Below are 25,566 nucleotides of genomic sequence, written 5' to 3'. Positions count from 1 at the left end.
CAACAGTAACAGCAACAGCAATGGCCACAGCGGCAACATGATTACCAGCCGTGCCCGGGCTAACGGTGGGCCACTCCGCTCGGGCCTGAACAGCCAGTCTGTGTCTGGACTCACGTGCTTCGCCAACCTTTGGAATTTCACGACTGAAGGCAGCAGGCTTTGTCTTACACATCCACGAACGTCCGTGCTTTTCATTCCACAGGTTTCGGTCAGGACCTGCTAAGTGGGCCTGGCTCCCAGTTGCAGACACGGTGCGCAGAGAGGCTGGGTGAGGGGCTCTGTGCTGTGCAGGATGAGGGGCGTCTTATCCCTGGATGGGCAAGAAAAGTGAGGGTCCGGCAACTGAGCAGCAGGGGCGCCGCCCCGTGGCCAGGGGGACAGAGCTCCGCTGTGGCGGGGGCTTTGTCTGGAGCCATTGGTCTGCCAACCCCGCCCCTGTCTGCACTCCTCTGAGGTCATTCAGAGGACCTCCTCCCCTTCTCCCGACACCCAGGTGTTGAAGGAAAAGGGAGCTGAGAGAAAAAGGAAGTGAGAGAGATGGCATTTGGGGAGGTGAGATGGTTTCCAAAAAAGAGGTTTTTTTCCCCTCTGTTTGCAGGTGAAGTGAAGCAAAGAAAAGGGTATGTGGGGTAATGATTGGGCGGGGGATGGGACCGCGTACTTTTGTCTTCTAGTGAAGAATACCTTCCAGACAATTCCCTCCCTCCAGATGCCGAGTGCAGCAGCAGATGATCTGTGAACACATGCACACACGCACATACGTACACGCACATGGGTGTACACAGACATGCACATGCATCCACACACACTCATGCTCAGCATGAAACGCTCATGCTCAGCTGCTGGAAACTGGAGCATCTCTCTGGAAATGAACTTGAGGCCACTTAGTGTTAGGAATCTGGGGACGGGCTTGGACAGGCTGATCTTTCTTGTTTAGGGAAGTTCTTGAACTGTAGTAGAAAATTCATAAATCATTTCATCCACAACACACAGCTTTATTAACTACCAATCGGAGTCTGAGATGTTTTGAACTTGACTTTTCCTCCTGTCTCCTGGCACAGGCTGGGGCCCATCATGGGGCCTCCAGCACTTTGTAAAGAAATAGTCAATGAACGTTTCTTAGGAAGTCAGATAAAGGAGGCGGGGGTAGGTGGGTGCCCTCAACCCAGACCACATCCGAGATTCAAGTTCATTGGCACCTTCCTTGTACTCCTTTCCGAAGTCTCTCCTCCTCCGCCCCCTTGCAGCCCTGCTACTCCCTATGGGAAAAAGTGTTCTTCAGGATGGATTTAAGGCCAATGCACGCTCAAGTAGAAGCGGCTGGATATAGCTCATGCTTGCCCTTCCTACGAAGGTTTTCGGAGTTGTGAGAAATGTGTTCTGTGAACTTGAGGGAACAGCCACTCAGTAACGAGGGCACAGACTTGGAATGGAAACGCTTAGAGCCCAGCTGTCCCGGATGTGGGCTATGCGGTTACGGCCAAGTCTCCATGTCTGCACCCCAAGTTGGGCACCATGGGCAGCAGCACAGCCTCCGAGATGTCCTCTTGCTGATCCCTAGAACCTGGGAATATGTGTCCCTGTACACAGTAGGCTCTTTGCAGGTGTGAGTGAATTAAGGATCTGGTGACAGGGAGATTGCCCTGGATTATTAGAGGGTGCCAAGTGTTATTAAAAGGGTCCTTATGAGGGGCAGATGGGAAATGAGTGAGAGAGGGAGGTGAGGAAAGCTGATGTGGGGGGCAAGGAGGGAGCCTGGGATGGGGTGGGGGGGAGAGAGAGAGCGAGCTGTGTCTGAAGATGCTACCCCTCTGGGTTTGAAGATGGAGCAAAGGACCACAGGACAAGGAGTGAAGGCAGATTCTAGAAGCAAGAGCAGACAGCGAGCAGATTTGCCCCTTGGGCCTCCGGAGAGAGTGCAGGCAGCCCTGCCACACCTTGGCTTTAATCCAGTGTGACGCATTTTGGAGTTTTGACATCCAGAGCTGGAAGATAATAGTTATTCCTTATTTCCAGCTGCCAAGTTCATGGTCCTTTGTCAGAGCAGCCACAGGAGATGCACACATCAGGTACCGGGGTAGCTCCCAGAGCATTATCTGCCACCATCTCGGGTGACACAGCCTGTGAGTTCTAACGGGGGCCTCTGGCACTGGTGGCCGGTAATGAGCAGTTTTTGCAGCGAGCAGGGTGGGAGATGCTGTAAGTGACTTGCCCGTGTTGCCTAGGCCTTCCACGCACTCCCGCCAGCCTCCCCCACCAGGACCTCAGCTCGGGGCCCAGGGGACATTTGTCTCAGGAACCATGAGAGGCTGCTCCGTCCATGAGCCCAGAAGGATCTGGACATCACCTCCATGGGGGCAGCCTCACTCTCACTTGCCAGGGTTTGCGTGTAAATACCCCAGCTCCCTGGCCACCGTGGATGGGATATTGCTGAGCATGCGGTTTGTGCCATTTCCCAAAGTTACCTGGAGGCCTTGCGCCACCATGGCATGCCCTCCCCGAGAGCCTGGGGGTCGCCCACAGCAGCAGCAGTTGAATAATGCTGGGTGCTGGCAGCCTCCCTCCCCCTCATCACCCCCATTGCCACGCTGAATTCCCTGTGCTCTCCGAGAGACCAGCCCTCAAATCCTGGCTGGAGGGCCTGCCTCTGGGAGAATCCAAACAGAGACACCCTAAAATCCCAGCCTGTAGGCTGTTGTTAGTGCCACCCATGGGTGGCCCTGTGCCAGGGTGTCTGACCTGAGGGAGGAGCAGCCTGGTACAGGAGCAAGCCCACGAGGCCATGGGCTCCGCCTGACTGCTCTGACCCCATCTCCCAGGGACATCTTGAAACCTGATGTAGCTTCCTCAATCAGGGCATTCATGCCCAGGAACTCTCCTGTGGAGGGCCCACCAGTTTTGTTGAGCTCTGAGCAAAGGAGAGGAATGTCCAATGAGTGTTTGGGGGCATGAGACAAGTCCTTCTGCTCTTTGGTGGGGGCTCTGGGACAGCCCATCATGGGACCAGGCTCTTGGCATGGGCATGGGACAGTGTGTGTTATGAATGGATTCCAGGGGGCCAGCCAGAGTGGGGCAGTCAGGGTCTGGAGAAATCCAGCCACCCTGCTGCCCCTCCTCCTGCCTCTGTCCTGACTAGGACAGGTGCAGCTGCAAAGCATGCTGGGATCTCTGCCTGGCCAGCTCTTCGGGAAGGGAAGCAAGCCAGACAGCAGGGCCACAGAGGGGAAGCTGAAAATGCTTCCCTGTGGGCTGGGACGGGAGAGCGATGAGACAAATGTCCAAACAGATGTGCAGGAGGAGGGAGAAGCACCTGTTGAGCGAGAGAGCAAACAAACCAATCTGTAATTACAAATCATGATGCGGTCTATGAACAAGAACAGGGAGCTTCCAGGAGGAAGTTCATTCTGAGCTGCAGCATGAAGGGTGAGAACGAGCCGCCCACGCAGAGACCAGGGAGACAGTGGGAGCAGAGGGGACGGGCAGTGGCCCCGTGGCAGGGCCCCGTTTCCTGCTCTGCTGAAAAGGCTGTGTCCCGAGGCCGAGGAAGCAGTGGGTGCCCCCAGCCTCCCCACCCTTCTCCGTTCTTTGTCTTTCCTTCCTTCCCAAGCCCAGGCATTCTCTGCAACAGGAGGAAAGAAAGGAGAAGGGATGAAAGGAGAGTGGAAGGAAAGGGGAGGGAGGCAGGGAGGAAGGAAGAAGGAAACCAGTCTTTCCTGAGCGCGCACTTTGCATCTGCTGCTGGGGCTACACGTTTTGTTCACACGCATGCCCAGTGGTCCTGGACCCGGATGGGAATTTGCCAGTGGGTCCAATAAGCAAAGGAAGCCTGGATGCCAGGGTGACAGGGCTGATGGGTGTGGGGCCGCACTTCGCCTTTGGCTCCGTGTTCTCGCCCTCCCTGGCACTTCCGCTGGGAAGTGTAATGAGGACAGAAGGCAGACACAAAGGCTTCGCACCTCCTGCCTAATAATACTGGGCGGCTCATTAGCAGCTTGTCGTCATGGGCTTTCTCACACATCCTACGGGGGTCCCAGGGTTCTTCACCGCCTGCTTTCCTGTTACTACCTTCTCTCACCTCGGAGAGCTGTTTCCTCTTTGGTCCCGAGGAGCAGCAGAGGGTGGAGGGGCGTGTGTGGGATGTCACAGAGACAGGAGTAATTGTCCCTTCCGGAGCTCCTTTGTTCCCTCTCACTGAGTCCTCAGAGAACTCGGATGGGGATTTATCGAGCCCCATGTGTTAGCTTTAGCTCCTCTGCCTGCAAGTAGTAGCTATTAAGTCAAACTAATTTAAACCCTGGAACATGTGGGAGGTTTATTATTAAGATGAAAGAATGTCTCATGGGACTCAGCAGCAAGAATTAGCAAACCTCAAGGAGGTTCTCAAACCACAGCCTGCAGACGGGGTGGACTCGCCTCCTCGCCGCTCCTCTCTGAGCATCTCATCGGGGTGTACCCGGGAGGGACCTCACATCCATCTCTCTCAACTGCCCTGCCCTCCTCCAAAAAACAGTCACAACAGGGCCGGGCTGAGTTTGCATGTCATGGACTCGTTCAACAGACTTCATTCTGTCCCAGTTCAGAGCACTCAGGTAAAGGGAACTGGTCCTCGGCATCTGGAGGGGAAGGCACTGCCACACAAAGTGGGTGCCAATCCCTTGTGGGTGGGGCGGCAGGAAGGGGAGAGGCAGGCAGGGAATGCTGGAGAGCGGCCCACAGAAACGGCCCTGGGGTGGCCAGTTCATCCTGTTACGCAGATGGGAAAACGGGGCCCAGGCAGGTCAAGATGATAATGTCGTAGCGGGGCTCTATCAGCGGGATGGGGTGCTGGACACGTGACTGGGTCCCTACATGTTCTTTCTGGGCTGTGCCAGTGGTCCTCACTGCGCTGGACACGTGCCAGAGGTGGTGATCTAGCTGAGCTGAGTTGTGGCGTCACAGGACTGGGCGATTAAAACTGAGTGTGCATTAGAAAAACAAGAACTAGCACACAAAGCCTATGATATGGCTTCTTTTTAGAATAGATTACGAACGGTAAGTGAGTCAATTAATATGTATATATTAATTACATATTAATGTGTAGATTATACCATATATTATGTATAAACATATTATGTATGTTACATATCTAAATTAATATATATACGAATTAAAAACAGTGTAAGTGACACAGTACACAGATATGGCGAAAATTGTGAAGGGCACCGGCAAACCCCTGAAGTGTGGGGACTGTCGGAAGGGACACCATCATTTTGCCACTGGGTCATTTTTCCCCTGAAGTCCTGGGATCTCCTTATGTCATTCTTTTGTTTCCTGTCTCATCTTTCCTGCTGACTAAACACGGGGTGTAAGGGCTTGGTGGTCGTTTCTGCTTGTGGTTCTGAAGCAAAACAACAGACTCCCGGTGAGCGTCCCTTCTCTGTCCCTCTGTCACACACAGCACACCCCGGCGGGGCAGCTCCACTCTCCACAGGAAGGGCTGGGCCTGGGCGACCGGCTGGGGTGCAGGCGGACACACTGCCTAACTTTTTTCGAATGAATTAACCGTGAGATGCCCAGACTTCTCAGAAGGCCCATAGCCGCCTTTCGATGTCTGCAGAGTGGACCCTGGGGTCCCAACTCCCCCGAGTCTGTCCGTACCCTCCAGGTGGAGGGAGCGATGGGGAATCAGAGCTCCGGCAGCTCCTTCTGTCGCTGCCAGAAGGTGCTGCCCAGGTGAACTCCTGTCCCTGGGTCCAGATCTCCACGGGGGTCGCTGGGTGCAGAGCCCAGGGACCAAGGAGGATGGTGGGGTCTGGAGGGGCCACGTTTAGTTACACTCTGGCCCCAGACGAGTGCGTCTCACCTCCCCCTCTGGGCTCCGCTCTGGATACCAGGCCAGTCATTTCTGCCAGAGCGAGCACCTTTTGGGCATCTCTGGTGCACTGACCTGTCGGAAGGTATTGGCGGGGATTGCCTTGTTCCGACCCAACAGGCTGCTTTAATTTTTCATTCGTAAATGGGATGGGAGTTTTAGGTGTTTTCCTACAAGAAGCCTTCTGGCTCCTTGCAAAATGGCCACACTCAGCCCAAAGCTCCACACACTCAGTGTCAACGGGGTTCTAGTGCGTCCCGATGGCGGTCCAGTCACTGAAAGCCGGGACCGTTTTAGTACGCTGTCAGATCTCCCGATGAACCGAACCCGGCTTCAAGGACTTGTCAGTCTGTTGCAGTTCAGGGGGGTGGAGGGGAGGGGTGGGAGGGGGGGAGCATGTGGTCCAAAAGCTTGTGGTGTTTTGTAATGGGACCCCTAGGAAGCTAACACAAAGCCTATTTATTTATTTATAGTTTATTAAATATTTTTATTTATTTGTTTTTAGAGAGCGGGAAGGGAGAGAAACATTGATGTGAGAGAGAAACATCGACCAGGCTGCCTCTCATGGGTGCCCTGACCAGGGACTGAACCCGCAGCCCAAGTGCCTGCCCTGACTGGGCATCAAACTGGTGACCTTTTGCTTTGCAGGAAGATGCCCAGCCCACTGAGCCCACTTGTCAGGGCACAAACCCCCTTTTAAAGCTCTTCTGAAGCTTTTACTTTAAAAAATGTATTGTTCTGATCCAACTATTACATATAGAGCGTTTTGAGAAAGTAAAATAGTCCTTGATTTCGGCCAAGTTCCTTAGAATCCTCTAGAAGCAGAGCCTTGCAATGGGGCCTTATGGCAGTGATGTACTGAGAAAGTGACCCCTGGAAAACCTTCCAGGAAGTAAGGGAGCAGGAGGGGGCAGCGGGAGGAGCCAGCCGGGTATCTTAGCCCATGTCCAGCCTCAGCCTGGCCCAGGTTGGAAGGGCCCCCGAGCTGCTCCTTCCGGAGGCAGGCGTCTCTGTGTCAGTCGGTCCTCGGCTGGGGCCTGCCCCTCGGTCCTGGGGGACAGGGCATAACCCCAGGTACTTCCCGGTGAAGCAGCTCTCTGGGAGGACGCAGCCGTGTGTCGCGCCGGTCACGAGGCTCTGGCAGAGCACGGCCAGCGTCTACTACAGCACACCCTTCCTCTGTTCGGGTAAGTGGCCTTTCCGCCATAAAGTGACGTCACCCATGCAGAGCGTTTCCAGCATTCTGATTGGTCGTGAGTTCTGGGGAGACTGGATGAAGGGTGTGCGTGGGATGCCCAACAGTCCCTCTGTTGCAACTGCACCCAGCCCTATCTATTACTTATTAACCCTCCTCTACCCGTTTTCCCTCTGTTGCTCAGGTTGAACTTCCTGGGCTGAGGTGTGAACTGTCTCTGTCGGAATTTTGAAGGAATCGCCCCGTTCTCTCAGCTCCCTCCGTTGGGGGGAGAAGTCTGATGCCCCTCGTGTTCCCATAGCTGTCTCGGAGCCCTCCCCTCCCAGGCGCACTCAGGGTCTTCCTCCCTCTGGAGCTGCACAGGCCGGTATTTCAGGTTGGCGCTTCGGACTTTGGGAATTCCTGTTTACTTCTCAGAGAGAGCTCGGGTGCCTTCATTCTAGGAAACGTCCTTACATTTTTTTTCTGTGATAATTTCCTCACTCTGATGGCTCTGAAAACTGTTCAGAGAGTGGTGTTCAACCTCCTGGACTGATCTCCTAATTTTCTCACCTCTCCTGTTCTATTGGCCATTGCTCATCTTCTTATTCTACTTCCTGGGAAATTTTCTTGACTTTATTGTCAGGCACTTATTTTGAATTTCTTTTTTTTTAAAAATTGAGTCGTGATATTTTTAATTTCCAAGAACTCTTATTCTCAGAATGTACTTTTTATGATTGCATTTTTCTTGTTTTATGGACTCTACTCTTCCCCGTTATTTCTCTGAGGAGATTAATTATATTTTCTTTGAAGTTTTTATGCTCTCTGCATTAATTCGTTTGCCTTTGTGTTCCTTGCTCTTTGTTCTGATCCCTTTTATTAAGTAGACGATTTCCCCAGTTTTAGTAATTCTCAGTTTTCTGTTCATATTAACGAGTAAGAGGCTTAAAGGCAGACACGAGTCCTGAGCACGCTGGTGCGCCCCACTCTGGGGCGGTGGGAGGCGGGGTGACACTTTCCTTAGGGGTTTGCAGGGGTTTTTATCCCCCCAGCGCAGGTTCATTGTTCCGAAGAAAGATCCTCAGTAAAGGGGTGACAGACCTCCCAACCTCCCCGACACAGACAGGCTTTTACTACTGACCTGTTTTCAGCAAAGTATGGACTCACCACCTGACTGTGGACTCCAGGGAAACGGATCTGTGTTGTCCCGGAAGGTGGACGGTGGGGACGGGGATCTCGGGCTCTAAGCTGCGGTTACTTCAACTTTGCAGCCACTCTTCTGTCTCTGGCAGCCCAGCTGCCTGACCCCCTTGAGGCTTCTAAGCCTTTCCTTTGCTCCTGGAGGGCGGAGTGGGCTGATCCCCACCTTTGTGGGCATGCGGGGTCTCAATGTTCTCTCTGCCAAGTCTTTTCCTTTCTCCCTTCTGAGGCCCATCATCCTATACAGTGTGTGGTAACACATCTCTCGGTTTCATTGAAGATAAATGGTGTTGCTTTTTCTAGTTCTTGTTTCTGGGAGATGGTTTTGGAGGGAAAAGGCAGTGGAGATGTATCGACTGTGCCATCTTCGAGTGAGACGTGTTCTCTGGAAGCTTGTAGAGACTTCTCCACACTGTGGAGTTTTAAAGCAGGAGAAGCTGTTAGTAAAACGCTTGACCACACTGATGTGCCTCTTCTCTTTCCTGTCTTTCTGCTCTGTATATTTTCACCCGTTATGCTCGAAGAATCCCAGATTCCCAGTTAAGGGTCCTTTGAGGGGTGTCACTTTGTGTCCTCCTTTAAAAAGAGTCCCTCAGATGCCCTGTCTGAAGTTCAGGTTTGAGGTCAAGAAGGCGGACGGCCCACCTGGCTGCAGTGTTCTGCTCCCAGAGCGTGTGGCTGGGGGGAGGGGGCGGGGAACTGTGTGGGCCCACATTTTCAGCTATTTCCCCTGGTTCCAAGCCCCTATTTTGGTGACCCTTGGTTCCAGCCCCCTGTCCGTTTCCGCCAGCACTCCCAGGTCCCTGGCTTCTCTCCAGTTGGTTGTAACAAGATGTCACTTTTTCTTGTACGTCTACTCTGATCACACATACCAGAGGCTCCATCTACCATGTGACATCAGTAACCGTTCTCTGTGCTGTTTCCCAGAACTTCGATGAAATCCCTCAACTGCTGATGGATTTCCTGCAGGTATTATCTTCATTGTGGACTTGAAAGTTCTTACCCCTTTATAATCACAGGGGGCTCGAGCATGGGGTCTGAAGGCACAGTGCCTAGGAAGTGCCACTTCTTTTTAACTATGTATTTGGGGCAAGCTATTGAGCATATCTCTGCCTTTTCTAAAAACCTATAAAGTGGGACTAATAATACTTTCTCTGTAGGATTTGGTGACCATTAAATGAGGTGATCCAGGTGAAGAAACTAAAACTTGACATACAGTGAGCTGACTCATAGTAACCTTTCAAAAATGGCATCCATCATTATTTTAGTGGACTTTCCAGGTGGAGAGGAAATAAAAGCTTGTTTCAGTCCTCTTAACAGAAGTCTGATGGACTTTTCTGAGATTGTGTGTCTCATGCCGCTGCTTGAGGACTAAATGAGCCGGCAGAGTTCAGGCCGGCATGTGGTCGTCATTAGCAGTGGCCCCTCAGTAGGTGTTTGTTGAATGACTATTGAAGAAAGACTGTTATACCTGGAAGGAGTCCCAAGCCTGAATGTTAGATGACCTGCATTCAGTCCTGATGGATGCTCTCTGTCTTTCTGTGACTCAGTACATCAACGAACCTTTCTGAGCCTCAGTTTCTTCATCTGAGAATAGGAATAATAATGGCAGGTATTTGTAACAAGTATCATTATACCAATGATTTCTACGACAAGTATTATGCAAATTGTAAAATGCTTTATGTGTTATGAGGTATATGTGGGCATCCCTGTGGTTAGGCAATCGGAAAGACAAAATAAGAAGGGGGAACAGGTCCAAGGAAACCCCACCAGTTCTTAAAAGCCTTGTATCTCCAGGTGTGGTCACCCAGACCTCTGTGCACAGCGACAGCTACTCAGCGTCACAGTCTCCAGACTTCGAGTCCGGTGTTTCCTGCTGGCGATGGCTCTTAGTCAGTCCCGTCACTGGGGAAAGGGCTGCCCATCGCCGATTGGTGGGGAGGATGACTTACTTCTTGCCAAGTCGTTCGTGCCCCTGAAATGTACTGGACATAATTTTGGTTAACAGGAAGAGACATCTGATTTTGAGTCTTTGCATGGAGACCCAGCATAACCAAGCAATGCCTCTGAACTAAGAGAATCCAGATTTTGAGGGTGGGCTCAAAGATGAGTTTTGTTTTTGTAATTTTTCTCAGTTGGCCCGAAGCGATGGTCGGAACTGACCAGTGAGGGAATGAGAAAACAAGGTGAATCTGCTGTCCAGCAGCTCCCACCAGGCCCCCTTGAAATGGCTGCTCATATGAACTTTGGGAAGACCCCGCCTCAGCATCCGCATCGTCCTTCCCTCCTGCAGACAATGCTGCCCACTGCTTCCTCTGTGGAACCTGGTTACCGGGAAGCTAATTATTTTTCCTTGTGCAAAAGCCCACTTTGACTTTTCAGCTGTGCTCAGCCTCCTGGGGGAGAATGGATCGGAATTGTGGCTCCCTGACTGTGTGTCGGGCGGCCTAAAACACACAAATTGGTCTTCACTTTCCTCACCAGACTGGCTCTAATCGAAAGGCAAAGTCTTTTGAGAATTCAGACAGATTCTTACTTCCCACAGATGGCATCATCTATAAATAGCAGTGTCTTCCAGGTAGTCAGCTGCTGGCTGGCAGAGTCCTGTGCTCGCCTAATTCCAGGGAAGATGGAAAGCTGCTGAGGATGCTGGGAGTTGGGAGGCTGGTCTGGGGCTTGGCCTGGACAAAGTCACAGGGAGCCTTTCTACAGCTCCTGCTGGGTACCAGCCTCCACCCCCCACCAGGCCCTGGGGAGACAGTGGACATAAGACAAGCTTGAGCTTCTCAGGATCTGATAGAGGAAAGAGGCTGCCTGCCTGAAGTAGCAAAGGGAGGGGTAGCAGCCTCTTCTCCTCATTTCAGTCCCCAGCAGGTCGAGCACAGGGATCACTCCTCGTGGTGGCGGCTCACTCACGACTTCTGAGCCAGTCCTGGGGCCTGGGCTTGGAATATGCAGGGGAGTGACAGGTGCCTTTCACCTCCTTCCCTTCAGAGCAGTGTCAGTCTAGTGGTGACGTCATGCCTGGAGCTTGCCTCTCTGACACTTCCAGTGAGTCCAAGCACAATCCACCATCTGTTCAAAATGCCTAGACTGGGTCTGCTTGTTACACTAAACTCTGATGGAGTGAGCCATGCAGTTCATTTTGAATTAAAGTTGGGGGAGGGGAGGCCTCCCGAAGGTGACCTGTGAGCAGGTCTCTGATGGCTGAATAAGCATCGGTCCAGGACAAGGGGTGGAAGGGTGCTCTAGGCAGAGAAGGATAAATGAACCATACCAAGAGCAGGCAGAGAGCATGGTGTGTGAGCAGCACCTGTAAGTTCAGTGGTATTAGAATGTAGAGGGTAAGACAGAAACTGTGGGGGATGAGCCTAGCAGAATAGGAAGGACTTTGGGGCTAGGACTTCCACCTTCTGGGTGATCCCTCGGGAGGCTAAGTGGGCCGTCAGCTCCGATGTCTGCCTGAGGGCCTGTTGGCCTCTCTCCTGGTACAGAGCCACACCCACACAGGCACAGGGGCCTCGGGGAGCTAGAACTCACCTGGATTCAATGTGTTCTCTGTCACTCCTTCCATTCCGGGACTGATAATAGTCACAGGAAATTTCAAAGACCAACCTGTTCTTAATTGGATTCAAGAATGGGAAGCAACCTGATAAGGCTATTCACATTTCACGAGGGAAACCGAGTCTCAGATAAAGGACGTGACTTACCCAAGGCCACGCAGCATGGGGCCCAAGTCTCCCAATTCTCAGGTTGCTAGGTTTCTTGCTTCACTCTCTGTGTCTCTGGGATCTCTGAGCTTTTCTGTGAATCCTCATGGCTTTGGGTTAATTCTGGAGAAAAAGCGATCAGGTATGTCCATTTATCTACAGTCTGGGGTGAAGGGTGTGCTTCTTCTTTTCTACTGCTTGTCTCCCTCCACCTGCCATCAGCGCTTGATCTAGGGACAGTGTGGTTTCTTTACTAGTCAGCCTCCTGAAAAAGGGCAGCATAAGGCAGTGTGTGACTCATCTTTTCTCTGTGTTATTGTCAACCAGCAATGACACATCACCCTTCTTGATTCTTCCTTAAGTTAAAAAAATAATAAAATAAGAAGTCCTTTAGGGGACACATGCAGGACCTTGGAGAAAACATCACCCTCGTGCCTGACTTTAATCCGGGTCATTCATGAGACCTCTGAAGACTCAGGACAAGAGGAGAATGCCTCTGAGATGAGTTGTGCATATCCTGAAGACCTGCCGTAGGGGAGGGCTTGGTGTGTTCTTGGAACTGAAGAGGACAAAAAAGAGTCAGGCAGAGAGCTGTCCACTGTGGGGAGTCAGGGTGACTTTGCTCAGTGCAGGAGGGGGGACTGATGAGAGAGAACGAGATTTCTGATAATATGACTGACTGGCTACCAATCATGGAGACCTCTCCCTACCCCTTTGTTGATCCAGGTGTTTAAGATGTAGCCATCTGGACCCATCAGTCACATCTCAGTCCTGATGAAGCATCCTGATCCTGTGATGAGGATTCGATGTTCTTTTCAGATCTTAGGCTCAGAGATCTCTAATCCTTTCCACTTTCCTTCCTCTTCCCCTCTTTCTTTCCTTTCTTCATATCTACCACCCATCTACCCACCCATCTACCCACCCATTCACCCACCCATTCACCCATCCATCCATCCATCCATCCATCCATCCATCCATCCATCCATCCATCCATCCATCCTTCCATCCTTCCATCCTTCCATCCACCCATTCATCCAACTATCCATCCACCCACTCACCCACCAATCTGCCCACTGATCCATTCATCCATCTGCCCATCCACTCATCTATCCATCCATCTATATACCCACCCACTCACCCATCCACCCATCCATCCATCCACCCATCCATCCTTCCATGTGTGTACCTGACTTAGAATTCTTGTCTCCCCAGTTACAACCCTATAACATTGGGCAAGACACTGAACAAGACTTTGGAAATCAGCAGTCTTCCTTTTTGTCTTTGTCTCTTTGGGAAAAAATCTGAAAAACTTCAGGGGGCACTGTCTTCTTGCCTGGCTGAAGATGAGGGCTGGGTGGGGGCAGGAAGGCCAGCAGGGGAAGCAGATAAGCAAAAGAGGAGGAAGGAGGCTGGTCAGATGGTCTGCGAGTGCTGATTCACAGAGGTGGGTGAGGTTTGGCCAGCAAACTCACTGGGGACATCCTAAAATGGCAAGTCCTGCTTATGCCTCCCCCAGGACATGCACATTCCAGGAAGGCCCACAGATGGAGTCCCACTCATTCAAAGACAAGACAAGGTGAGGCCGCTGGGCTGCACAGAACTGCCCCATCAAACCCCACTTTCACACGGGCTCTTTTGGAGTCCGTGGGCAGAGCCTGCCTGCAGGGAGAAGGACACCTCTGCAGCCCACTGGGATTTCTCTTCCTCTGGCCCATGGCACAGCTCCCCCAAAACTGAGACCAAAGCTTTGATTTGCTAAGAGTATCTGGCACTTAACATGTTTACATTTCTTTTCATCTTTGCAACAACCCTGAGGCAAGAGTTATTATTTGAGTTTTACTGATCAGGAAATTGGGGCTAACAGGAATTCAGCAACTCCCAAGGTCACTCGGTGAAGCAGGTTGGAATCCAGGTCTGTCCCACTCCAAAGCCTGAGCTCTGCCTTCTAATTCATCTGCTCATTCATGTAGTCACCCACGACTCACAGAAGGGAGGAAGACAGACAAATACGTGCTTTGTAACAGGGGATGCTGATCTCCAACAAGAAATAGATACAGAGATATCAGTGTATGTAGTGATACTGTTCGTGAAGATGAAGCGTGGCGGGGGTGAGTGTGGAGGACGTTTAGACTGGGAAATTTGGGAAGGCCTCCCCAGGGACTCCATACTTGAGCTGACACTGAAGTGAAGCAGAGTTGTCAGCCCTTGGGAAGAGCCGAGGGCAGAGATCTGTCATCCCATTAGGTGACCTGAAAGCCACACTCATGTTAGAGACACAAAGGCTCTCTATTCAGTCTGGTCACTAGCTCTCATATCATCTTGGAAACCTAGAAGTCAGGGTTGGGAGAAGCCTCTGGTGGCATTTCATCTCATAAAACACCAAACCTCTGTGCAAGGCTTTGCAATGAACAATTGTTATATATTTAGAAAGGCCCTGTGAGATGAAAAGAATGTATTTCTGCCCCAATTTTTTAGCTGACAAAACAGAAACAGAGGTTCTCCTCTGCTAACCATTGCCCCTCTGAGGGAGGTTCTTTGCTCTTACAGTTTCCTACCCACTGGGCAGAGTCCGGGGTTATTTACTGTGCCCGTCACGTAGTAGGAACTTGATGGCTGTTTGCCGAATAGGAGCAGAGGGATGTGGAACTGCTTCCTGGTTGCCCAGGACCCCGAATGCACCCCCTGTTTCCACCCAGGGAACAAGCGTACTCCTGTGGAGTGTGCTGTGCTGTAGACCGACTCCGCTTCTCTTTCCTTCACTAAAATTCCCTGAGCTGGGCCCAGCTCCTCCAGAATTTGAAGTGAGGATTGTTGAACTAAAAAATCCATATACTTCTATATCCCAAGTTTTGTGCCCTCAGAACATTGAGGATGGTTTAAAATTAAAGTTTCTTACACAATACTGATGTTGAAAGAAGATAGAGTGTAGGTACTCTGGGGGTGGGGATAAGAGAGAAAGACTGCATGCCAATTCTAAAGGACTTACCACTTTGCCTTTCTCCTATTACTGTGGATGGACTGTTTCATAAATGCTTATGTTCATCAGACATCACACCCTTACCTATTCAAGGACATCATTTCACAAATTCTCCTTCTTATTTCCTGAGTTTTTGTTGTGCCCCTTTCAATGGGATCATGTTCATTAAAATGCAGTTATGCTATAATTTTGCTACCTTACAAATTCTCTTTAACCTATTTTCTCCAGCTGCTAGCTCATCTTTTGGTTAAAAACAACAATAATAACAACAAAACAATAAAAACAACCTCCTGCTAAGTTCATATGTATTTAGGATTCACCTTTTAACATGATATATTGTATCTTTTTATTCCCTACATTTTTCTTTGTTTTGAGATTGTCTGGTATTTATCTGATGTTTGGTAGTAATACGGCCACTCTAGCTTTCTTTTCTATTTGTATGGTATATCCTTTCATTCTTTTACTTTTAATATATTCATTTCTAAGAGATTTTTCCATACATGGTATATAGTTGGGTTTTGCTTTCAGAATTATCTGACAATATCTGCCCTTTAATTTGAGTGGTTAGACAATTTATGTTTAATGTAATTATTATTGTGATTGAATTTAAATCTAATAATTGCTTTCTATTCAAGCTATTCTTTGTTCTCTCTTGGAAGAATTGAGTGTTTTTGTATTTCCATTTTATCTCTGCAATTGGCTTATTTTTTAAGCCTCTTTAAAAGAATTTTAATGATTGCTCTAATATTTAAAACATACACTTTTAATATCATATTGCATTACACTTCAGATAATATTATATTGCTTTCCATGTAGTGTCAAAATCTTAAGAAATAGCCCTGGCTGGTGTGATTCAGTGGGTTGAGCACTGGCCTGAAAACCAAAGGGTCACCAGTTAGATTCCCAATCAGGGCACATGCCTGTGTTGTGGGCCAGGTCCCCAGTAGGGGGTGCATGAGAGGCAACCACACATTGATGTTTCTCTCTCTCTCTCCCTTCCTTTCCATCTCTCTAAAAATAAGTAAATAAAATTCTAAAAAATATTAACAAATATACTTACCATTTCTCCCTCCCATCTTTTGTGTTGTTTCTGTCATATATTTTATTTTTACATGTCCTATAAACACACAATGCATTGCTACTAATTTTCCTCTGGCCAGTAATCTTTTTACAGATATTAAAATTTGGGAAAATCTTTTTATTTGCCTTTATTTCTCTATACATATCAAAATTTACATCTGGTGCCATAATTCTTCTGTCTGAAGAATTTCCTTTAACATTTTCTTGTAGCACATGTCTTTTGGTAATGAAACCTGTTAGCTTTTATTTTTATGAAGAAGTCCTTATTATACTTTTACTTTTGAAAATATTTTTGCTAGGTATAGAATTCTGGGTCAACAGTTCTTTCCCATTCAGTACTTTTAAAGGTGCTATTCCATTATCTTCTGACTTTCATAGTTTCTGGCAAGAAGTCTGCTGTAATGTATCTATCTGTTCCTCTAGATAATTTGTCTTTCTATTTGATTTTCATCAGTTTGTATATGACAAGTATATTTTTAAAAAATACTGTGGGGGACTCGTATGTACTTGTTAGATCTGTGGTTTGATGCTTTTCACTATTTTAGAGAAAATCTTGATGATTATTTCTTCAAATATTTTAAATATTTCATTTTCTCGCTCTTCTATCTCAGTTTGGGTCAGCTGAGTCTGGAGTGGTTGCTATGGTTACATTCAGGGCACTAGTGACTTCAGATTTTTCTAGTGTAACTTTGTGTGTAGGGTGGCAGCTAAGATGCTGGTGGTTTTTCCTCAATGTTTCTGCTGTATTCTCAGATGTTGGCCTTCTCTGCATGCTTACCCAAGGAGGAAATGTCTTTCCATGCTTTTGCCCTTTGCCCAGTGCTAGACTGCCATTGTTTGTTACTCCATGTTTGTTAAGCTGTTGGTGGGTGGTGGGGGATATCCTGTGATCTAGGTCTACTCTTAGTCTTAGACAGGCCCTGTGTGCCTGGCATTCTCATGGAAATTGCCCCAGTGTCAGCGAAACTCTTCCTTGTGTCTGTGACAGTTCTCTGTGTGAGAGGGTTTTCTGCTCAGTGGTTAGTGACCTCCAGTTTTAGTGATACAGAATCCTGGGCCCAGAATTGTTTTATGCTCCTTTCCCAGAATAGAAGTTTAATTCTTTAATCTTCTCACAGCAGAAAGGGTCTTCATGTGTGTCCTGGGGCCACAGATTTACTCACTTTCCCCCCAGCATCTTAAGGCTTTTGTTCATAGGGGATCAGAGTCTGGGAGAGGTTTTATGCCTTTTCCACAGGCACCTGTCCCCTTCCTCCTGCATGCCACCATGGAGGGAGGCTTTCTCCTGTCTCTTGCCTTTTCTACATTTTTTTCTATAATCACCCAGTAGAGGTCTGTGAAGGAAGCCCTGAGAGTGAGTACAAACTCCTCCCCTTTTTTGCAGTTGCATGTTTTATACTTTTATACTAGCCCACGTTTAGCCTTGAGCAATTTGTTAGATTTTTTTAGTTGCTGTATGGTGCTCAGTATCTCTGCTGTCTGTGTTCTGCCACAGGTGAGCCAGGTTTCACAGTCTGTCTTTTCTTGGTTTTCAGGCTACCTGTTAGCCCTGTGACCCCCAACTGTCTATTGGGTTCAAGGAAATTAATGGTTTTGTAGTTTATTTCACTTTGTTCTTGTTATTAGGATGAAGTGTTGCTCTTTCCAGTTTTCACATCCTATGCCTGAATCCTCTGATTATTTTTATGACAAAACACTTAGAAAGAGATGTCTAAATTTTCAATCTCCAAGGTATCTCTTTCCATTGTCTCTTAAATCTTCTCAAGAAATCTCATTCCTCTCCCACAAATTATTTTTTTTCAAGGTTACCAATGACCTCTGTGTTGTCAAATACAACAGTTAGTTCTGAGTTTTCATCTTACCTGACCTATCAGCATTGTTTTGCACAGATGATCTATCTCTCAGTCCTTCCTCATCGAAACACTTTATCTTGAATTCTAGAATACCACACCTTCTTGGATTTTCTCCATCTACATCAATGATTGCTTTTTCTTGATCACCTTCTTGGGTTCCTTCTCTTCCCCTGACCTCTAAACATTGAGGATCCAGGGTTCAGTTTCTGGATCTCTTTTCTTCTTTAACTGTACTTATGTTCTTTCTGTGAGCTCATCTAGCCTCAAAGTTTTAAATACCATCTATCCACTGACAATCTCCCCCAAACTCCACATTTATATACTACTAGACAATCTCATTTGAATGCCTAAGAGACATCTTAATTTAACATGTCTAAAACTAGATCTTCCCCCAACAAACCTGTTCATCCTCCAGACTTCCCAAACTTAGTAAATATATTCTCAGCGAAAGTCCTTCTGTTTGCTCAGACCAAAAACCCTGGAGTCATCTTGGCACCCACTTTCAGATCCCACATCCAGTCCATTGGCAAGTCTTGTGGACTGTACCTTAAAAATGTATCCAGAACTATTTGCCTCTCACAGTCTCCACTGTTACTACCCTAATCAGAGCCGCACTCATCTTTGGTCTAGATCAGTGATTTTCAACGCTTTTCATCCCATGGCACACATAAACTAATTACTAAAATTTTGTAGCACACCGTAATACATACTTTTTGCTGATCTGATGAGAAATAGGTATAATTTTGATTCATTCATACCAGATGACTGACTATTGTGTTGTCCATTGTCATTTTTTTGTTTGTTTGACAGTCTAAGGGAAAAGGGGTCACTGCCCCTGCCTGGCTAAATAGTCTGGTATTGCATGTTATAAAAATTCTTATTGCATACCAGTTCGAAATAGCTGCTTTAGATTATTGCAATAGAACTGTAACTGGTTTCTTTTTATCTTCTTTCCTTCCCTACTCAGCCTATTCTTAATACTTACAGTCAGGACTAAACAAAAATGAACCAATAGCAATCCTAATTAGTAATGTGATATTGGACAGGTCACAACCTCCTTATGTCTCATTTTTTTTTTCATCTGCAAAATAAGAATGTGGGCAGAATTCCAAAGGTGTCCCCCGAAACTTTTTGTCTCCTGTTATCAATCACACAGCAATCTAAGTGTTGTTGTGGAGGGATTTTGCAGGGGTTATTACTGTCCTCCAATCAGTTAACTGTAAGGTACAGAGAATAACTGGTCTGGCCTTATGAAATCAGTTGGACCCTTTAAAAGTAGAAAATTTTCTCCATGCTGTGGCAGGGGAGTTACGGAGAGATTTGAAGCATGAGGAAATTCAATGTGCCAGTGCTGGCTTTGAAGATGGAGGGGCCACAGACCAACCACTTCTGCAGCCTTTAGCAGCTGAGAGTGACAGCTGGCAAGGAAATGAAAACCTCAGTCCTACAATAACAAGGGACTGAATTCATACAGTAAGTGAAATGAGTTAGAAGCAAATGCTGTCCTCAAGACTCCTGGTAAAGTCTCAGTCTGGTCTATGCTTTAATTTTAGCCTTGTGAGGCCCTAGGTAGATAAAGAGAAACTTGTTCTACCTTGTCTTTTCATGGTAATTGCTTATTTTGAAAGGTAAGTCAAGAGTGTCTGTTTTCTTCTTTAGAGAAAGTGGCTAACCATATCATATATATATATAAACAAAAGCTAAAGATGTTAAAGTGTTCTGCAATACTTGATCCTGTCCTTTCACCTCCTCAACCTAATTTACTTCTTTCCCTTTTGTTTGCTCATCTCCAGCCAAATTGGAATTGTTGCCTTTGGATGTTGGTAGTTGCTGTTTCCTATGCCTGGAGTATTCTTTCCCACATGTCTCCCTGGCTCCTTTCTCAACTATCTCAGGTCTTTGCCTAAAAACGAGGCAAGAGATATGGAAAAGCCTAAGAAATATGGACAGTAGATACAAGTAGGTGATATGAGCTCGTGCAATGGAGGTTAATACATGCAATGAAGAAACAAGAAAAAAGCAATTTAGCACATTTCAGACATGAAACACAGAATGCTCCTGGTTCTGGAATAGTTCTGACGGTGAGGCAATTTGAGAAGAACAAAGTGAGTAAATATGTCATCCAGACTTCAATAAAAATGACTGGAGGACTCAATCATTCATTTGTTTTTAGGATGCAATAAACTGTTAAATGTTGCAGAAGTAAAAAAATATCTGTGGCTTGATATATTTTTTAATGTTTTTTTCTTTTAATTTTATTTCTCAATTACAGTTTATATTCAATATTATTTTGTACTAGTTTCAGATATACAGCATAGTGGTTAGACAATCATATACTTTATTTATTTATTTATTTATTTATTTATTTATTTATTTATTTATTGTTCAAGTATAATTGTCTCTATCTTCCCCCTCCACTCCCCCCATCCCAGCCACCACCATCTCCCACCCCTGATCCCACCCCCCCTTCGTTTTGTCCATGTGTTCTTTATAGATGTTCCTGAAAACCCTATCCCCTTTCCCCCCTCATTATTTCTTCCCACCTCCCCTCTGGGTACTGTCAGTCCTTAATTTCATTGTCTCTGGTTATATTTTGCTTGCTTGTTTTTTTTGTTGTTGTTGATTAGGTTCTACTTAAAGGTGAGATCATATGGTATTTGTATTTCACTGCCTGGCTTATTTCACTTAGCATTATGCCCTCTAGTTTCATCTATGCTGTCACAAAGGGTAGGAGCTCCTTTTTTCTTTCTCCTGTGTAGTATTCCATCGTGTAGATGCACCAGTTTTTTGATCCATTCATTTACTGATGGGCACTTAGGACACTTCCAGCACTTGGCTATTGTAAATTGTGCTGCTATGAACACTTAGCTCACTAGTTGTGGAAAATCTTTAGTCACCACAGACTAATCTTACTAAAAAAGATTAGTAAAATACTATCTTTTACTGATTTTTCTCTTTCCTCTTTCTGGGACTTTAGTTACTGTTAAATATTTTGGTCATATGTTCAATGCACCCTATTGTTTTTACTCCCTGTGCTTTCCCCCCTTTTGTCTCAACATGATTTAGTGTGAGTTTTCTACTGACCTGTCTATCTTCCAGTTCACCAATCCTTTATTCCATCCACTGTGCCTAATCTGCTATTAAACCAATTTTTATTCTGACACTGTATTTTCGGTATTAGGGCTTTTATTTCATTATTTTTTAATAGGTGCCAGTTTTCTGGTGAAATAACCTGACTGGTCATTTATTTTCTTGCATATATTAATCACAGTTACTTAAGAATTCATTTCTGGATGGGTTTCTTTTACCTTGTTTTTCCTCTTCATTTTTTTTTTTTTGTTCTGTCTCTGGTGTGCCAAAAAAAAAATCACTGACAACAATCTTAAACTGACATGAGACTCTGGGATGAAGCTGTCTTCTGGCAGGACATAGGAGGTTAGTAACGAACCAGTCTGAAATTGAGCTGAAGATTGTGGCTTTGGTCTTTGTGGAAATGGTTAAATTTCCAGTTTATTCTTATTTCTGGGGTGGAAGACTTCAGAGGTCCAAACTGAAAGCTTGTTTTATGCACATGCCTCCTTCTCCTTGACATGCCCTGAATTGCAATTGTTCTCTCCCAAGCCCTGTGAAGGGGCTGAAATCTCAGCCTCTCAGAAGAGTCTCTTCTTGGCTTCTCAGCCTCTTGGTCATCATTTACAAATCAGCAAATGCCTCAAGCAGGGATGGAATATGGGGTTCCTTTCTCTGTGCTTCTCATCCCTCCGGGATATTGGGTCTTCATGTCAAGTAGCTCTCTCATTCCTTCAAACAGAATATTTAAACAGCTTGTATCCAGTTTTTCTGGTTGTTCTCAGGAAGAATATTGGTCTGATACAAGCCAGCTAGACTGTAGCTGGAAATGGAAGAAATGCCACCTCCTTCATGACACCTTTCCTGACAGCCTGTTCAAGTGGTGACCTGTCTCCTCCTATTCTCTGTTCTGGTATTTTTTCCTTCTTCTCTGCATATTTTTCTGTAGAGCACTTAAATCAGTATTTGATGTACTGTATATGCTTATTTATATGTATTCTCCACAAAATATAATATTGAAGGAGAACAGGAATTTATATATAGTTTTCTTTTATTGGAGTATTCCTAGCCCCAGAACAGTGCTTGCTAGCATATAGGGTGATTAATTAATTAAGTTAAAAATTGATCAATGAGCCATGGCTGGTGTAGCTCAGTGGACTGAGTGGGGGCTGCGAACTAAGAGGTTGCTGGTTCAATTCCCAGTCAGGACACATGCCTGGGTTGTGGCTCAGGTCCCCAGTGGGGGCCATGTGAGGGGCGACCACACATTGATATTTCTCTCCCACTCTTTCTCCCTCCCTTCCGTTTCTCTAAAAATAAATAAATGAAATCTCTAAAAAAGTAAAAATTGATCAGTGAATGAAAAAATGAATGAAGAACATTTGAGTCACTTAGAAATAAATTTGGTTTAGGTACTTTTTGGTGGCATAAGAGAAACAAGATGTGACAGATTCAAATGCTCTTCTCGTCTGTGAGAAGAAAGGATACTAGTTACTAAAGAAGTACAAACTTATTTCCTGCCATAACATTCTTAAAGGAATTTATTTCCTGATACCATATATAAGAGCCTTTTAATGACATAATAAATAATACATTCAATACTACTTTCATAGTAGATGCAGAAGCAATTTTATGATTCTTTTAGTTCAATTATTAATAAAAATAATTTAAGCAGAGAGGTAAGGACTGAAAGAAAATCAAGATAACTAGAATTATGACATTTGTATTTAAGAGGTAATTCTCAGCAATGCAGTGATTGAACCCAGTAACATCAACAGTGGGAACAACTGCAAAATTAACAGGATGACAAAGGGCAGGTTAATTACCTCTTTGAGCCCGTTTTCTTCTTATAAAAGGGGAATGTAGAAATGTTCCTCTCTTTAGAAGTGCTGTGACTGTCAAAGAAAGAATACCAAGTACTGGCTAACAGACAGCTAACCTGATTTTCCACGATGGACAAAATGCTTATTTTCACATAATTAGGTTCTGTAATGTGAATGTTATTGTCACTCACTGTTTTCCTGGTGAGGAAACCAAATAGACAAGGCCCCTGTTGGCCCAGCCAGCAACTGGCACAGGTGTAATCCATCCCTCTGTCTTTTGATTCGTGTGGTCTGTCTCCAGAACCACACCATCTCTCCAAGGGAAGAATTCTCAAGTGGTGGGAACTCAGACATCAGGGCAGACTCATCAGTAGCCTCACAAACGCTTCTGTGGTTATCCACCTTGGCCAGCTCACCCACTGCTGCAGATGCGGAGGCAATTGAAAACCCCCAGAACTTGTCCCACTTCAACACCAAAGCCCGAGGTCTTGGGACTAGATGAATTACCCCTGGTTATGAGAATTCTACACAACCTCTAGGTAGAAGGCAAAACATTTCATTTTTTCTCTTAAAAATTAATATTTGGTCTTTATCTGGAGCCAAATGGAAAGCCACTTGTAATGTCTGATTCAACAAATGGACTCTATCCTTTGAACTTTGCCATAGCCCCAGGCTACCAGAGTATGAGAAATGCCTTCACAAATATCAAAGGCACAACGAGTATATCTTTCTAAATGTTAGGCCTAAAATAGCCAGGACTCCTGGGAACAGACCCCCTTGCCCTCCTGGCCCCCTGCTGGAGGCTGCGCTGCCTCCTGAGGCTGACAGAGCCCCCCTGCCATCTAGGAAGTGGGGCAGGAACCACTGGAAATGAAGATGACTTTTTTGACTTTGAGGGCCATACTTGCTGTGTTCATATGTTCTTTTATTCCTCGATTCTGTCAACACACAGTGTTGAGTCCCCATCATACACTAGGTATTTGGCCAGCATGCTGGGAAGATATAAAACCAACAAATAGGAGGCAGACCTTTCCCCTCAAAAGACCAAAGTCAAGTGGGGTAACCTATGTAAACAAGTAGTCTGATGCACTGGACTGTAATGCAGGTGAGCACCAAGAGTGGTGGTGGAAGTCAAGGACCTGGGAGAGCTATTGGATAAACCCTGGAGGGGGTGATAAACCAAGAGCACTTACAAGATGAGGAAGGATGTGCCAGGAGGAGGCAGGCAGAGAACACTGTGTGCAGAAGCAGGAGGCACACAGACCATGGCGTGGTCAGAGATAATGAGCTCGGCAACCTGGCAGGGAGAGGTGGGGGTCAACCATCAGTGGTGGGATAAATCGAGAGCTGGTAGGAGAACAGCCGCTGGCTCCTCAGGTACCTGCCTCTCTCCCTCCCACTCTCGCGGTCAGGGGTCCTTTCTTTCCCTTTTGTCTGCATGAGTTTCTGGCTGAAACTGAGTCTGTGGATCCCTGATGTGCATTATTGCTGATGATAAGCTTCAATCTAATATCCTACAATTTAAGGCAGTAATGAAACCCAAAGAAGACCTCTACTGGGTTAAAGCCAATTCCTTTCACTTTTCCTTAGGGCTTTGGTTTTATTAGAGAAATTAATGAAAAAATATTGTTTTTTCTAAAAAAAATGCAAATGTCCTCCTCTTCCCTGGGTCTTACGGCTCTTTCAACTATAAGGTTTTATTCTCATCTCCAACCTGCAAGTTCTGCCCGAAGGTTGTTAGGGGACTTCACGGTCCGAATCAGGGAAAGGGAGCTCACCTGTGGCTTTGGGCAAGGTGCGGGGAGTGTGTGATGTTGGGTGATCCAGCGTCTCTGAGAGACAGCATTGCTCTCACCAGCCTGAAGAAAAGCCAGTGCAGGCTCAGAAAGTTTCTGTAGGTCACATTGCCAGGAAGAGGCAAAGCTGTGCAGAAGGGTAGGTCAAATGTGGGCTGACATGTAATTTACTCTTCACATTGGGCACTTTCAGGAATGAAGTGGTGTGCTATTCATAATTTTACCAGGATAACAGGCATCTACTGAGACCCTTGTGAGCAAAACTGGGGTGCACGGTCATTCCAACCAAAGGTAAATGTGCAAAAGACAGAAGAGGTCTGTCTTAGGCTCATTTTTGCAGACGAGGGGCAGAAAAACCCCAGTCACAGAGCAGGTGAGTGAAGTAGCTGGGATTACCACCCAGGACTGTGATCCCCACCAGGACTGCCATCCCAAAGTTCATGCCTTCTTTTTCCATTGCAACAGCCTGCCTCCTGAAGCCCTTGAATCCGACTTCTTCAGACTACAGCTGCCCACAGGCTGGTGGGTGGAGTGGGCACTGCCAACAGCACTTGCTGCCAGCACGTTAGGGACACCCTGTCTTAAATGTGTTATTCCCAGACACATCCTGTCCTCGCTTCCCCATATGGTGGCTCCCTCTGCTCCCAGCCCTGAGGACTGGGCGGGAAGAGAGGGGCTTTCCTTTTGCCAAGTATAGGAAATTGCAGGTCTCGGGATTCGTGTTCCCACCCACCCGCCCCATGTCTGTTTCTCCTTCACCCACATCCCTCCTCGTGCGTTGGTGTGTTCACCTGTTCAGTGAGTAGTTTCTCAGTGACTGCTTTAGTTCTATGCACATTTACTGAGTGACACCTGGGATCCAGGGCCTCTGCTCAGTGTTGGGAATCAGGGAAGAGCAAGACACATGCTCTCTGTCTTCAGGGAGCTCACAGACCACTGCAGGAGGCACTCAGCTCCCACTATCTAATCAAGAAAGTGTTGGGAACACAGGAAGGGCCTGGCTGTTGCCGCTTAGGTAGGGAGGGTCAGGGAC

Source organism: Artibeus jamaicensis, unplaced genomic scaffold, assembly GCF_021234435.1.
Source record: "Artibeus jamaicensis isolate MK-2021 breed Jamaican fruit bat unplaced genomic scaffold, CSHL_Jam_final scaffold_916, whole genome shotgun sequence".
NCBI classification, from domain to species: domain Eukaryota; kingdom Metazoa; phylum Chordata; class Mammalia; order Chiroptera; family Phyllostomidae; genus Artibeus; species Artibeus jamaicensis.
Note: the sequence above shows the minus strand (reverse complement) of the source record.